At 50.6% G+C, this 15,898-nt stretch overlaps 1 protein-coding gene and 1 pseudogene across 3 annotated transcripts in view; both read left to right on the top strand.

Annotated features, from left to right (window-relative positions):
* The first annotated feature begins 612 nt into the window (after positions 1-612).
* CNR2 (cannabinoid receptor 2) overlaps positions 613-15,898 on the top strand; it is a 44,677-nt gene continuing 29,391 nt past the window's right edge. For both annotated transcript variants that reach the window (XM_023219667.1, XM_023219666.1), the window contains exon 1: positions 613-830. The gene's annotated coding sequence lies outside the window, so the exon portion shown is untranslated. The remainder of the gene's footprint in view (positions 831-15,898) is intronic.
* Positions 11,260-14,004, top strand: LOC111547693 (annotated as a pseudogene). Its single transcript, XR_002733200.3, has 2 exons — positions 11,260-12,098; positions 12,402-14,004. The product of XR_002733200.3 is annotated as a BTB/POZ domain-containing protein 6-like (transcript).

The following is a 15,898-nucleotide window of genomic DNA, read 5'->3' on the forward strand; positions in this document are numbered from 1 at the left end:
ACACACACACAGGACGCTATCACATAAGTAAAAATTTCCAGTATCGCTTGGAAAATACAGCACAACTTCCAAATGCTTGGAACATCTGACAGTTTGCCTGTACTCCCAAGGAGAAAAGCTTGGCTGGAACTAAGAGGTACCTGCCCCTCTCCACTGGCCCAGATCAGGGTCTGGGGTATGGGGCAGATACCTCTCAGCTGGACCAGTGGAGAGGGTCAGGTATCTCTCAGTTCCAGCCAGGCTTTTCCACTTGGATCCTGTGTTCCCCTTATTACCCACGGTCCCCACCACTCCCTATTGCCCCACACCAGGACCCATCACCCATTATGTTAATCTACCTGTATGCATTTGCATTTCAAAGCTCTGGCCTAGTGGTGAAGAGGCATTGGAATTGCATGTCCTTTTAGGTGATCTATTGTAATGCTGGTGCATTATCCTCATTTTACAGATAAAGAAACTTGCCTTTAGGGAGGTTAAGTGAATCAACATCTTAACGAGGCTGGATTAGAACCCAAGTCCCTTGACTCCAGGGTCTAGGCCCATGCCTCACCCTGGCCAGAGTTCGTTGTGAGAGAGGACTCAACCACAGGGGCAAGAGCATTGTGGCACCAGGGACCTGGAGGGGAAGTGGTAACAGGCACAGAAGGCCAGACCGCCTCACACTCACTCATCTGTGAGAAAGTACAAAAGCAAGAGAAAGCTGGCTTGGGGGTGGCACTCAACAGGTGCTCTGAGTGGCACCCACGGCCAGGTCCTGGGAGAGGACAGAAAACAATTGGGACTCCTCAGCCCCCGGCAGCTCCCGGTGCCCAGTCACCCACAACACAACCGTGAGTAGCTTTTTTGTTGTTTATTTTAGGCTTCTTCCTCATTCCACAAAACCTGTATGCTTTTTTGTTTTTTGTTTGTTTGTTTGTTTGTTTTTGAGACAGAGTTTTGCTCTGTTGACCAGGCTAAAGTACAGTGGCGGGATCTCGGCTCACTGCAACCTCCACCTCCCAGGTTCAAGCGATTCTCCTGCCTCAGCCTCCCGTGGAGCTGGGATTACAGGTGTGCACTATCAAGCCCGGCTAATTTTTGTATTTTTAGTAGAGACAGGGTTTCACCACATTGGCCAGGCTGGTCTGGAACTCCCTACTTCAGGTGATCTGCCCACCTTGGCCTCCCAAAGTGCTGGGATTACAGGTGTGAGCCACTGCGCCTGGCCAAAACCTGTATTCTTACCTTATCCCTTCCCTCCAGGGACACAGGAAGCCAGGTGGGCCTGTCTGGGGCAGGGGATAGATGTCATTTCACGACACCTGGGGTTGTGGAGGACCATTTGTAGGAATGCTCAGGGCTGGCATCCTCCCCCTAGGACCAAGAATCAGGACTTTGGCTTTCATTTCATTACGGAGACAAGAATCACACACACATATACAGATGGACTTACTGTGTGCCAGGTGCTGCCCTGAGAGCCTTTAGCGGTTTGATTTATTTAATCCTCACAACAGCTGTATGCAGTAGGTGCTATCACTGTGGCCCACTTGATAGGTGGAGGCTAAGTGACTTACCTGAAATCACGCGGGCATTGAATGAGAGCATTGGCTTGAGCCTAGGCACTCTGGCTTCGAGGCCCACCCTTCAGCCACCAGGCTATCCTCCCTTACAAGGTGTGGACTGTAGCAGTAGATGGGGGCCAGGAAAGGACAAGGGCTGGCAGAGGCCTTTGAGATGACCAGGTGAGTCCCATGCTCTCATTTTATAGATGGGGAGACCACGAGGTGGTGTTAGGGGCACACTGGACTCAGGAGGCCAGGGGTCTGTTTTGGAGTAAGTTCTACTCAGCAGAGGAAAGAGCAATATTTTCCAGTGTGCCCTGGGGTCAGCGTCCAGCTCTGAATCCCAGCTCTGCCACTGGTAGCTCAATGGCCTCAGGCAAATCACTCATTTCTTTACCGCTCAGCTTCCTCTTCTGAGAAATACAGGCCTGAGACGGTCACTCACAGGCTTGTTGCCAGGGTCGACTGTCTGATGCGAGCACAGGGAGGGCAGTGGCACAGGGCTCAGGAATGGCTGTGGTGGAGAGTTTGATCTTCACCCCATCTGCTCTTGCTGTGGATTTGAGATGAGGATAAAATGAGGCCTGGCTGCTTTTCCCTCGAATGAGTGACAAGTAGACACGTTGGCAGCATGAAAGCCAGGATGGTGGCTGGGGAGAAGTTCAGGGAGACCTCAGGAGGTGGAGTCCCAATAATCCTGGCCCCAAGCTCTTTAACCACATTGTGGCTTACCAGAAAGACCCCCGGGGCAGGTGAAGCGTGTTCTTTACCCTTTGGCCGGCTAAGGCCAGGCTACGGCAGTAAAGACGGGAAAATGGCAGCCTGGCTCAGTCAAGCAGAGCCTTCCAGTTTCAGCCCCATTGCTTCCCTCTTCATTTTACAGTACCAGTCACTCTTACTGCACGCCCTCAGGTGTGCATAAAATGGTCTTTCCTTTATTCAGATTAAATAACATTCAATAGGACTCTGAGCCTCATCCTATTGGGCTAGGAGGAAATGAAATGTCCAAGTGCACTGAGTTTCCCTCACCCCCACCCCCAGCCACGCACATTGACCTGGAGGACACACAGAACATAAGCGTGACGGAGGCTCCTGGGTCCTCCTATGATAGATGCCCATTGCCCAAATGGGCTTGACTGTCTGAAGTCCAGCCTTGCCCACTTCCCTGGCATGCTGGAGTCCAGATTCTTTGTAAGACCTGAAACCACTGTGTCTCATTTTGACATCCAGGATCACCCAGTGACTTCCCCAAGAGGTCCCACCATCTCTCCAGAAAGCAGAGTCCAGGTGCCCATGACCTCTGGTCCCCTCCCAGCCAAGGACAATCTCTCCTCTCCCCTTGGCTGTGGATGGCAGATGGACACTCTTCTCTCCCCACCTGCCACCCACGTGGCCTAACCTTCTCACTGCACTCAGGTTCTCAGGAAAAGACAGGAAGACAGGTTGTCTTCAAATAGCTTCTGCTTCCTATTCTCACCCCTGAAAAAAGTCCCCAAGCTGTGAGACACAAAGGGCACTCTGAAAAGAGACAGGCAGCCCTATCTTACAGATGAGAAAAAACAAGACTCAGCAGCAGTGTTGACTTGCTCAGTGTCACATAGCCAAGGAATAGCGGAGCCAGTGTGAGCAGAATCCCGCGCTGTGGGTTCAGAGCGTGTGCTATCAATCACATGGAATCACATGGAAACCCAAGTCTCCCTCATCAGTTACTCAGGCGACCTGGCTCAAGTCACATCACCTTTCTGAACCTCAATTTCTTCAACTCTAAAAATGATGCTATCATAGCATTCCCAACCTGCCTCAAAGGGGCTCTTGTTTTGTCTGTTTCTTTGTCTTTTTCTTTCTTTCTTTTTTTATCTTTCTTTTTTTTTTTTTTGAGACAGTGTTTTGCTCTTGTTGCCCCGGCTGGAGTGTAATGGCGCGATCTCGGCTCACCACAACCCCTGCCTCCTGGGTTCAAGCGATTCTCCTGCCTCAGCCTCCCAAGTAGCTGGGATTACAGGCATGTACCATCATGCCCAGCTAATTTTGTATTTTTAGTAGAGATGGGGTTTCTGCATGTTGGCCAGGCTGGTCTCGAACTCCCGACCTCAGGTGATCCGCTCTTGTTTTTTTCTTAAGCGAACTGATGAAGCATTTATTACACATTTGAGCTCTGTGACCGTTCCTCATTCAGTCCTCACCACAGCCTAGGAGGGGGCTGCTATCACTAACCACATTTGCAAGGTGAGAAACTGAAGCTCACACAAGCGTAAGACCTGTCCAAGGGGCCGGGCATGGTGGCTCACACCTGTAATCTTGGCACTTTGGGAGGCCCAGGCAGGAGGATAGCTTGAGCTCAGTAGTTCAAGACCAGTCTAGGAAACACAGTGAGACCCTCTCTCTACAAAAAAAAAAAATAATAATAATAATAAATAAATAAATAAATAAATAATTAAAAAATTAGCCAGGTGTGGTGGCACATGCCTGTGGTCCCAGCTACTCAGGAGGCTGAGGTGGAAGGATTGTTTAAGCCTGGGAGATTGAGGCTGCAGTGAGCTGTTATTGCCTGGGCAATTGAGCAAGTTCCTGTCTCAAAAAAAAAAAAAGAAAAAAAGAGAGAGACTTGTCCATGGTCCCACAACTGGTGGTAATGGCAAAGCTGAGACTCAAGTCCAGGTCAATCTGGATCCGGAACCGAGCCATACTGTGGTGGGAATCAAACAGGAGGGCGGGAGTGGAAATGCTTCCAGGTCCGGAGATGCAGTGCGGGCTCGGGGAATCATAAATGCTTCTAAGTACGGAGATGCAGTGCCGGCTCGGGGAATCATCACCAGGGTTGTCTTTACTGTGTCACTTGCCGGGCTGTGTTTCAGATGCCATCACGTGGACAACCTGAGAACCTGTGCTGGGGAGGAAACTGGGGGGATATCATATGAATATGGCTGGCTTCTCTCCCCGCACCCTAAACTGAGCAGTCCAATCCAGTCCTGCGAGGTGTCCACGCTGTGCCAAGACCCTGAGGCTATAGCCCTTGGCCCAGGTGACTTTCTGTTTTCAGGATGATTTCTGACAGACCTTCCCTGCCTGTGCTTAGGCATTATCTTATGTGATCCTCACCTCGGTCCTATAAAGACACTTCTCTTTCTCTCCCCAAGCTATAAACGAGGACGCTGAAGTCTGGGGAGAGGGCATAGTGGGAACCCACGCACAGCCAAGGCTCTCAGCCCCCAGCTACGCTGCAGGGACCACCAGAAGAGTAAGATCAGGTCTCAGCCTTCTTCCAGCAGAACCCAGAACAGTGTAAAACTGTTCTCTTTTCCCTCCATCTCCTGGGGAGAGAAAGGATGTACTCAGTCCTCACTCCATGCAGCAAAGACCTCAAATGCCAAGGAGAGACAATGACAGACAAGGGCAGATTAATGGGGGAGGAACTGCATAGTGGAGACAGGGCCAAGCAGGGAGGAAAGGATTCCCCAGCAGGCGAGGAAGTGAAGGCTGCTGGGGCCCCATCCAGTCGGGGAGGATGTGGGTGAGCAGAGGTGACTTCGTGGTTCGGTGTCCCGTGAGCTTCACGGCTTCTCCTCCCCTCCCCCACGTGCTCCCACTGCCCAGAGAGGAGGTCTCTGATCTTCTGCTCATACAGTGAGTCAAAGACAGCTTTTCCCACTCCCCCACCCCCACCACCCCACCCATCTCTCAGCGGCTCCCTTGCCTCCCTAGAGGTTGAGGCCACCCCTAAGTTCCTCTTTGAGAGCCACAGCTGCGTTCACGGTGTTGCCTCCATCCAAATTCATTGAGTTCGTCCTCTGTGTCTCTCTGGGTCTGTTTGGGTCCTGGAGACTCTGATGGAGCTGGGAGCTGAGCAATAGAGCCCACGGAGAGCAAGGGAGGAGCCAGAGGCTGCTTCCCCGACCTTCTGAAGCCCTCCCTCCCTTCCAATGGGCCCATTTGACAGATGAGGCCACCAAGGCTTAGACACAACAGGCAGAGACAGGAGTCAAACCCAAGTCTGTCTTCCCACTACTTTCTACCAGTTTTTCCCACCAGGCAAGGAGATGTTCCAGAAGGTTCACATCATTAGAAGTTCTTGATGCCTGTTTCCATTTTTAAAAAATTAGTGAATAATTATTGTAATGTTTAAAAGATATTTTTCTCAATGTGAGATCTTCCTAGGATAAGTGGAAGAATCAAATCCGGCAGTTATAGCCAGGCATCGCTTGAGCCCAGGAATTCAAGGCTGCAGTGAGCTGAGATTGTGCTACTGCACTCTAGCCTGGGTGACAGAGCAAGATCCCTATCTCCAAATAAATATTTAAAAAGGGATAATTGGGCAGGCATGGTGGTTCATGCCTGTAATCCCAGCACTTTGGGAGGCCCAGGCGGGCAAATCATGAGGTCAGGATATCAAGACCATGCTGGCCAACATGGTAAAACCCCGTCTCTACTAAAAATACAAAAATTAGCTGGGCATGGTGGCACATAACTGTCATCCCAGATACTCAGGAGGCTGAGGCAGGAGAATTGCTTGAACCAGGGAGCCAGAGGTTGCAGTGAGCTGAGATAGTGCTACTGCAGCCTGGTAACAGAGGAAGACTCCATCTCAAAAAAAAAAAAAAGCGATAGTTAGTGGTGATAGAACAAACTATCTCATGACTCACAACCAGGCAATCAGTCATTCAGCCACAGCTTTGGCTGATACATGGCTTTACATCGTTTGTGCTCTTAATCTGATATCATTTAATTTATACACTTACTGAGCTAATGATTAAAGACAGCATAAGAAACTGATGTCAAAAATACAAGGAAGCTGGGTGTGGTAACTCACGCCTGTAATCTCAGCACTTTGGGAGACTGAGGTAGGCGGGTCACTTGAGGCCAGGAGTTTGAGAGCAGCCTGGCCAACATGGTGAAACCCCATCTCTACTAAAAAAATACAAAGATGGCCGGGTGCGGTGGCTCAAGCCTGTAATCCTAGCACTTTGGGAGGCCGAGACGGGCAGATCACGAGGTCAGGAGATCGAGACCATCCTGGCTAACACGGTGAAACCCCGTCTCTACTAAAAATACAAAAAACTAGCCGGGCGAGGTGGCGGGCGCCTGTAGTCCCAGCTACTCCGGAGGCTGAGGCAGGAGAATGGCGTAAACCCGGGAGGCGGAGCTTGCAGTGAGCTGAGATCCGGCCACTGCACTCCAGCCCGGGCGACAGAGCAAGACTCCGTCTCAAAAAAAAAAAAAAAAAATACAAAGATTAGCCAGGTGTGGTGGCAATGCCTGTAATCCCAGCTACTTGGGAGGCTGAGGCCGGAGAATTGCTTGAACCTGGGCAGCGGAGGTTGCAGTGAGCTGAGATCACATCCTGCACTTCAGCCTGGGCAACAGAGCAAGACTCCATTTCAAAAAAAAAAAGAAAAGAAGAGAAGACAAAATATGAGGAAATGACGGCAGTGTTAACTCCTCTGCAGATTTGCTTCAAGATTCTTTTTTCTCTTTTTTTTTTTTTTTGAAACAATGTCTCCCTCTATCACCAGGCTGGAGCGTAGTGGCGCAATCTCAGCTCACTGCAACCTCCGCTTCCCAACCTCTGCCTCCTAGGTTCAAGAGATTCTCCTGCCTCAGACCCCCATGCAGCTGGGATTACAGGTGCATGCCACACACATGGCTAATTTTTTCATATTTTTAGTAGAGATGGGGTTTCACCATGTTGGCCAGGCTGGTCCTGAACTCCTGACCTCAGGTAATCTGCCCATCTCGTCCTCCTAAAGCGCTGGGATTACAGGAGTGAGTCGCCATGCCCGGCTTGCTTCAAGATTCATAAATTACATTTATCTGATCAACTTTCTTATATGGCATATTAGAGAAATCCTAGTACTTCACAACATTTCAAAGGTTGGTAAGAAGAGAGAATAAGATGTATTCTATCTTTTCCTGTACTGGGCATAAAAGAGATCTACACCTGCAAGGCATATACAGACAGGCATGCAAATAGGGCCCTGAGACATATTTTTTCTTTTCTTTTCTTTTCTTTTTTTTGACACAGAGTCTCACTTTGTCACCCAGGCTGGAGTGCAGTGGTGCAATCATGGCTCCCTGAAGCCTTGACTTCCTAGACTTAAGCCATCCTCTCATCTCAATCTCCTAAGTAGCCGGGACTATAGGCACATACCACCACTCCCAGCTCAATGAGACCTATTTTATCTTATCATATAGCAAACAGAAAATTACTTTTAGAAAGTATAAACTGGCTGGGTGTGGTGGCTCACGCCTATAATCCCGGAAGTTCAAGACCAACGTGGGCAACATGGCAAAACTCCATCTAAAAAGAAAGAAAGACAAGAAAGAGAGGAAGAGAAAGAAAGAAAGAAAGAAAGAAAGAAAGAAAGAAAGAGAGAGAGAGAGGGAAGGAAGGAAGGAAGGAAGGGAGATGAAAAAAAGTTAGAGAAAAATTTAAACAATACACTTATTGTAAACAGTACATTTGATTTAAAATCACTTCCTTTTTCATGGGCTATAGAAAATTATGAAATAGCTCCAGTAATTTCCTCCGGGGTTTATAAAATTAAGTTTTCTACGGCCCACACATCCCATTTAATCCTCACAACAGTCCTGAGTGGAGATAGTTTCACTATTCCCATTTTACAGACAAGGACAGCGAGGCTCAAGGAGACGACGTAATGTGCACGAGAGACCACAGCTTTAATAAGGGTCAGGAGGTGGGTACAGCGGTGTGGGCCTGGAGTCCCACTACTGGAGAGTCTGAGGGAGGAAGACAGCTTAAGCTAGTTCTCCAAAAAACATCGGAGTGGGAGCAGAATCAGAACTCACAACTATGATTTAGGCTGCCTCTGTCTACTTATTTCCTCCTTATTCTCGGTTGGTTCCGAAAATAAGTTCAGGACCAACTGAGAATCTGTGTTCAGAACCAATTGAGAATCTCTTTTACACAGAGCAGGAACGGGAACTAGAAATCCAGGCCACCTTGCAAGTTTGGCTCCCAAGGCCTGAGATTGGCTTGATAGAGTGTTGGCTTGACAGAGTGTCCCGTGATCCCGCTGGATCCCAAATCCAGGCCAGAGATTGTAACATGTCTTCTTTGTTATAGTCCCAGTGACCAAAAGCCAACAGATACACAAATGCACCTTAATTAATTCTATTACAGAGAGGTAGAAGGAACTTACAGGTCAGCTCCCCAGATGTCTGGCCTATCCCTGCCGTTCCTCTTCTCTCCATGGCCTGAGTCCCCATGCCAGGCTTAATTCATCCATCAGCCTCTGCCCAGCTTGTCCCTTTGTCCCCTCCAGCCCCTTTGCCACCACTCACAGATCTTACCAGTCCCACGAGTCAAGCCTCTCTGCCGATGCTGGTTTCCCCAACTACAGAACAGGAGTGATACTAGTCCCCCCTCATGGACTTGTGTGTAGAATATATAATATAGAAATATATACAATATATAAAGTGCAAAGATGTCTGGGCGTGGTGGCTCACACCTGTAATCCCAGAACTTTGGGAGGCCGAAGCAGGTGGATCACCTGAGGTCAGGAGTTCAAGACAAGCCTAGCCAACATGGTGAAACCCCGTCTCTACGAAAAATACAAAAACTAGCTGGCATGGTGTCAGGTACCTGTAATCCCAGCTACTTGGGAAGCTGAGGCAAGAGAATCACTTAAACCTGGGAGGCGGAGGTTGCAGTGAGCTGAGATCCACTACACTCCAGCCTGGGCGACAGGGCCAGACTCATCTCAAAAAAAAAAAAAAAAGAAAAGAAAAGTACAGAGAATAGTGCCTGACACACAGTATACAGTAGGTACGATTTCAGTATTAGTTGCTACTATTGTCATAATCACCAGACTGTTTCAAGAGCTGAGCCTCCATGGCTCTCCACATAGCTTCACAAACTCCCCTCTTCTGTTCTGGGAACCAGCCTAAATTGCAACCTCAACCTCCAACTGATGCAACCCTATAAGCAAACCAGAATCATGGCTAGGGCAGGGGCTCTACCCTTTGGGATCTGGCCAAGCCAGGAAGAGGTAAAGTGGCCTGAAGGCAAATCGCAGGTGATTCAGAATGTTCATCACGTGGTTAACCCTATCCTACTCCTGCTTTAGAGAGAAGCCACCATGAAAAGTCCTCATCATCAGGGGACAGGCCTCTCTGTCCCCTGGTTATAATGCCTACTTTGTATGAAAGTTTCCTTTCCTACAGAGAGCACTTCATGGACAGAACGGGGGACTGGCCACTTCCAGGAGTGATTTTAACAATGCTCCTCCCACCCCCAGTCAAATGCATACTTCCCAATGGCTGACTGAGATTTCACAGTAACAGGCTACCCTCAGGTGAAGGAGATCCACACATGCTTATCAGTCATTTACACTTTAATATCACAGAGCATCACATAATTTTCTGTAGTAGACTTTCTTCGAAAGAGGGAGATAGGCCTTTTAGTTCTTGTTATAAAAATGAAGATTGGCCAGGCACAGTGGCTCACACTTGTAATCCCAGCATTTGGAAGCAGCACCAGGTGGATCACCTGAGGTCAGGAGTTTGAGACCAGCCTGGCCAACATGGTGAAGCTTTGTCTCTAATAAAAATACAAAAAACAAAACAAAAAAAAATAGCTGGGCGTGGTGGCAGGCTCCTGTAATCCCAAGATACTCGGGAGGCTGAGCCAGGAGAATCACTTGAACCTGGGAGACAGAGGCTGTAATGAGCCAAGATCGTACCACTGTACTCCAGCCTAGGTGACAGAGCAAGACTCCAAAACAAAAAACAAACAAACAAACAAACACCCCAGAGGATCTGAGTGACATCCCCTGGATCACAAGGGAGCTCCCTAATGGGGCAAAGCTAAGATGCTTGTCTTCAGGCGGTGTGAACTCTGGAATTTGGTAAAGCAGAAAATGGGGAGCCCAAATGCAATTTTTCAACATTTCAAAGGGCCCCCCAGAAAGATTAGAAAGAAGTCACCGGGAGAAAGCCACAGGAGCCAGCTGAGCAACTAGGAGGCAGGCCCCTGTGACAGTTGCAGACCTGGGCATAGGGTTGGGTTACATCCGGCTCTGCTCTTCTGTGCAACCTCAGACAAGTCACTGCATCTTTGCGCTTCGGTCTCCTTGTCTGCAAAACAGAGATGATGATAATAGGCTCTGCTCTTTTGTGCAACCTCAGACAAGTCACTGCATCTTTGCGCTTCGGTCTCCTTGTCTGCAAAACAGAGATGATGACTTACTGTGAGGATTAATTGCGTTTTACACAACTAAGCTCCCCACAATCCCATTTTCACCCTTGCATTTATGGCCTGGCAGGTTAGGTTCTGCAAGGCTGTTTCACAGATCCTTTGAGGAGCACTTTTGATATGTTAACCCAGGCATGCCCTTCTTACTGATGCACTTGAAAAAAAAAAAATGCGGTCCGGCGCGGTAGCTCAAGCCTGTAATCCCAGCACTTTGGGAGGCCGAGACGGGCGGATCACAAGGTCAGGAGATCGAGACCATCCTGGCTAACACTGTGAAACCCCGTCTCTACTAAAAAATACAAAAAAAAACTAGCCGGGCGAGGTGGCAGGCGCCTGTAGTCCCAGCTGCTCGGGAGGCTGAGGCAGGAGAATGGCGTAAACCTGGGAGGTGGAGCTTGCAGTGAGCTGAGATCCGGCCACTGCACTCCAGCCTGGGCGACAGAGTGAGAGTCCGTCTCAAAAAAAAAAAAAAACTTTTTTTTTTTTTTTTTTTAGACAAAGCCTGGGGTCTCACTCTATCACCCAGGCTGGAGTGAAGTGGCATATTCACGGCTAGCTGTAGCTTCAACCACCTGGGCTCAAGTGGTCCTCCCACCTCAGCCTCCCAAGTGTCTGGGACCACAGGCATGCACCACCACCCGTGGCTAATTTTTTTTATTTGTAGAGGCAGGGTCTTCCTATGTTGCCCAGGCTTGTCTTGAACTCCTGGGCCCAAGGGCTCCTCCCACCTCAGCCTCCCAAATTCCTGGGATTACAGGTGTGAGTCACTGCACCCGGCCTCACTTTGAAAATCAGAAAGCAGGTTACCCTCCTTGAGGATGTTCGCAAGTGTCAAAGAGAATACTTCCAACCAATCCACTAAGAAACAGTTATTGTTGCGGCTGGGCCTGGCCGGACTGCGCTAGGTTAGGCTCTGGCAGGATCGCAGGGGCGGGGGTGGCAGGGGCACGGGTGGCAGTCCCGCGGGTCGCAGGGCCGCCGCCGCCGCTCACGCATGCTGCCGCCCCTGGCCTGCCTTCACCGCTGCGTCGCTCAGAGCCCAACCTCCCTGCTTTTGCTTGCAGAGCCGCTCCCAAGGCCCCGGCGCGGCGCGAGGGCGCGGGGCGGGGGTCCACAGGCGCCGAGGCTGCCCCCGAGGCCCCATTCGCGGCGGCGGACCTAGCCAACAGCAACGCCGGCGCCGCCGTGGGCAGGAAGGCCGGGCAGCGCAGCCTGCACAGCACCCCGGCGCCCGCGCCTCCCACACTCGGCAACAACCACCCGGAGAGCCCCGAATGGCGGTGCTGCCGCCCCACGCTGCGCGAGAGGAACGCGCTCACGTTCAACAACGAGCTCGGCCGGGCGCGGTGGCTCACGCCTGTAATCCCAGCACTTTGGGAGGCCGAGACGGGCGGATCACGAGGTCAGGAGATCGAGACCATCCTGGCTTACACGGTGAAACCCCGTCTCTACTAAAAATAGAAAAAATTAGCCGGGCGTGGTGGCGGGCGACTAGTCCGAGCTACACGGGAGGCTGAGGCAGGAGAATGGCGTGAACCCGGGAGGCGGAGCTTGCAGTGAGTGGAGATCGCGCTGCTACACTCCAGCCTGGGCGACAGAGCGAGACTCCGTCTCAAAAAAAAAAAAAAAAAAAAGGCTCATGGCCGAAGTGCACTTTGTCACTTTGTCTTGGGGCCCCCTGGGGCGACCAGGACGGTGCCTGCCCACAGGTACGTCCTGGCTGTCGCAGCTCCGTCTTCTATGCCATGTTCTACGCGGACCTGGCGGAAGTCAAATCTGAAATTCACATTCCGGACGTGGAGCCCGCCGCCTTTCTGATCCTCTTAAAGTACATGTACAGTGATGAGATCGATCTGGAAGCTGACACGGTGCTGGCCAGTCTGTACGCTGCTAAGAAGTACATCGTCCCAGCATTGGCAAAAGCCTGCATCAACTTTCTGGAGACAAGTCTGAAAGCCAAGAACGCCTGCGTCCTGCTGTCCCAGAGCCGGCTGTTTGAGGACCTGCTGGGAGGCCATCGACGCACAGGCCGAGATGGTCCGGCGGTCCGAAGGCTTTTGTGAGATAGACCGGCAGATGCTGGAGATGATTGTCACTCGGGAGGCCTTCAACACCAAGGAGGCTGTGGTCTTCGAGGCCCTCCTGAACTGGACCAAGGCAGAGTGCAAGAGGTAGGGGCTGCCAGTCACCCCACGAAACAAGAGGCATGTTTTGGGGCGAGCCCTCTATCTGGTCCGAATTCCAACCATGACCCTAGAGGAGTTTGCTAACGGCGCTGCCCAGGCAGACATCCTGACTCTGGAGGAGACCCACGCCATTTTCCTGCGGTACACGGCCACCAACAAGCCCCGCCTGGACTTCCCCCTGACCAAGAGGAAGGGCCTCTCCCCGCAGAGGTGCCACCGATTCCAGTCTTCTGCCTACCGCAGCAACCAATGGCAGTACCGCGGGCGCTGCGACAGCATCCAGTTTTCGGTGGACAGAGGGTATTTATTGCGGGGTGAGCCTGTATGGGTCCAGCTCTGGGAAGGCTGAGTACAGCCTGAAGATTGAGCTCAAGCGGCTGGGGATGGTTCTGGCTCAGAACCTGACCAAGTTCACGTGGGACGGATCCAGTAACACCTTCCTGGTCTGGTTTGAACACCCGGTCCAGGTTGAACAAGACATCTTCTACACCGCCAGTGCTGTCCTGGATGGCAGCAACCTCAGCTACTTTGGGCAGGAGGGGATGATGGAAGCGCAGTGCGGAGAGGGGGCCTTCCAGTTCCAGTGCTCCGCGGACAGGACCAACGGGACTAGGGTCCAGGGTGGGCAGATCCCTGAGCTCATCTGTGCCTGAGGTGCCCAGGGAGTCTGCAGCAGGTCGGCCAGTGAGTGGAGCGGAAGTCAGGACGCTAACTGCTTCTTGACACCATGAAAGGCCACACTTAACCTTGTCTCTCTTTGGCATGTAGTCAACTGAAGCTTGATTCTGTGAAGTAGGCACCTTTCCACACAGCCAGAGCTGGGGGATTGGAGTCTTAGGCATCTCTGGTACACTGGGGTGCATGTCTCAGGTGGAGGAAGATTTAGGGCACAACACAGGCCCCAGATCCCCTCCCATGGCACCCATGCCACCTGCTTTGAGGGGTTGGATGCTCCTGCCACGCTCTTGGATACTAAGTGGTTCCAAGCTTCACTTTAGACCTTCCTTACACATTTAAAATCGACAAAAAGTCACTTAAAATAATGGACTTCTGTAATAACTAAAATTAAAAAATAATAAATAAACAAATAAATAAACAAACAGTTACTGAGCAGTGACCATGGGTGAGGCAGCTGCACTTAAGATACAGGAGTGAACAAAACAGACAGTGAGCCCTCACCTCACTCCTGTGGAGAGATCATTCTAGTGTCCTATTACTCAAATCAGTCTCCCCCAGCATTTGAGGATCAGAGTTTTTAAGGACAATTTGGTTGGTTGCTGGAAGCATGGCTCGGTCAAATGGTCCAAGGTGGGAAGGATAAAAATGAGATCGCGGCGCGGTGGCTCATGCCTGTAATCCCAGCACTTTGGGAGGCCAAGGCGGGCAGATCACCTGAGGTCAGGAGTTCAAGACCAGCCTGATGAACATGGAGAAACCCCATTTCTTTTTTTTTTTTTTTTTTTTTTTTTTGAGACGGAGTCTGGCTCTGTCACCCAGGCTGGAGTGCAGTGGCCGGATCTCAGCTCACTGCAAGCTCCTCCTCTGGGGGAGAAACCCCATTTCTACTAAAAATGGGCCGGGCGTGGTGGCACATGCCTGTAATCCCAGCTACCTGGGAGGCTGAGGCAAGAGAATTGCTTGAACCTGGGAGACGGAGGTTTCAGTGAGCCGAGATCATACCACTGCATCCCAGCCTGGGTAACAAGAGTAAAACTCTGTCTCAAAAAAAAAAAAAAAAAAAAATGAGATCAGGGAAGAGATGGTTGGCTGGAGGTATAAGACAGACCCCGTGCCCTTCCATCTATAACCCCCTAGGGATTCACCTTGCCTGCCACCTAGACAGAGCCGATTCATCGAGACAGGAGAATTGCAATTAGAGAAAGAGTAATTTTTTTTTTTTTTGAGACGAAGTCTCGCTCTGTCGCCCAGGCTGGAGTGCAGTGGCCAGATTTCAGCTCACTGCAAGCTCCGCCTCCCAGGTTTACGCCATTCTCCTGCCTCAGCCTCCCGAGTAGCTGGGATTACAGGCGCCCGCCACCTCGCCCGGCTAGTTTTTTGTATTTTTTTTTAGTAGAGACAGGGTTTCACTGTGTTAACCAGGATGGTCTCGATCTCCTGACCTCCTGATCCGCCTGTCTCGGCCTCCCAAAGTGCTGGGATTACAGGCTTGATTGAGCCACCGCACCCGGCCGAGAAAGAGTAATTTACGCAGAGCTGACTGTGCGGGAGACCGGAATTTTATTATTACTCAAATCAGTCTCCCCCAGCATTCGAGGATCAGAGTTTTTAAGGACAATTTGGTTGGTTGCGGGGAGCCAGTGAGCCAGGAGTGCTAACTGGCCAGCGATGAAATCACAGGGAGTCGAAGCTGTCCTCTTGCTCTGAGTCAGTTCCTGGGTCGGGGCCGCAGGGTCAGATGAGCTGGTTTATGGATTTGGGTGGGGCCAGCTGATCCATCAAGTGCAGGGTCTGCAAAATATCTCAAGCACTGATTGTAGGAACAGTTTAGGGAGGGTCAGAATCTTGTAGCCTCCAGCTGCATGACTCCTAAACCATAGTTTGTTTTTCTTTCTTTCTTTCTCTCTCTCTCTCTTTCTCTCTTTCTTTTTTTCTTTTCCTTTCTTTCCTTTCTTTCTCTTTCTTTCCTTTCTTTCTTTCTTTCTTTTTCTCTTTCTTTCTTTTTCTTTCCTTCTCTCTCTCTCTCTTTTTTTTTTTTTTAGACAGAGACCCCTCTGTGCACAGGCTGGAGTGCAGTGATGCAATCTCAGCTCACTGCACCCTCCACCTCCCAGGTTCAAGTGATTCTTCTGCCTCACCCTCTTTGAGTAGCTGGTATTACAGACATGCACCACCACACCTGGCTAACTTTTGTATTTTTAGTAGAGATGGAGTTTCACCATGTTGGCCAGGCTGTTCTTAACTCCCGACCTCGACCTCAAGTGATCCGCCCGCCTCAGTGC

Source organism: Piliocolobus tephrosceles, chromosome 1, assembly GCF_002776525.5.
Source record: "Piliocolobus tephrosceles isolate RC106 chromosome 1, ASM277652v3, whole genome shotgun sequence".
Classification (NCBI taxonomy): Eukaryota; Metazoa; Chordata; class Mammalia; order Primates; family Cercopithecidae; genus Piliocolobus; species Piliocolobus tephrosceles.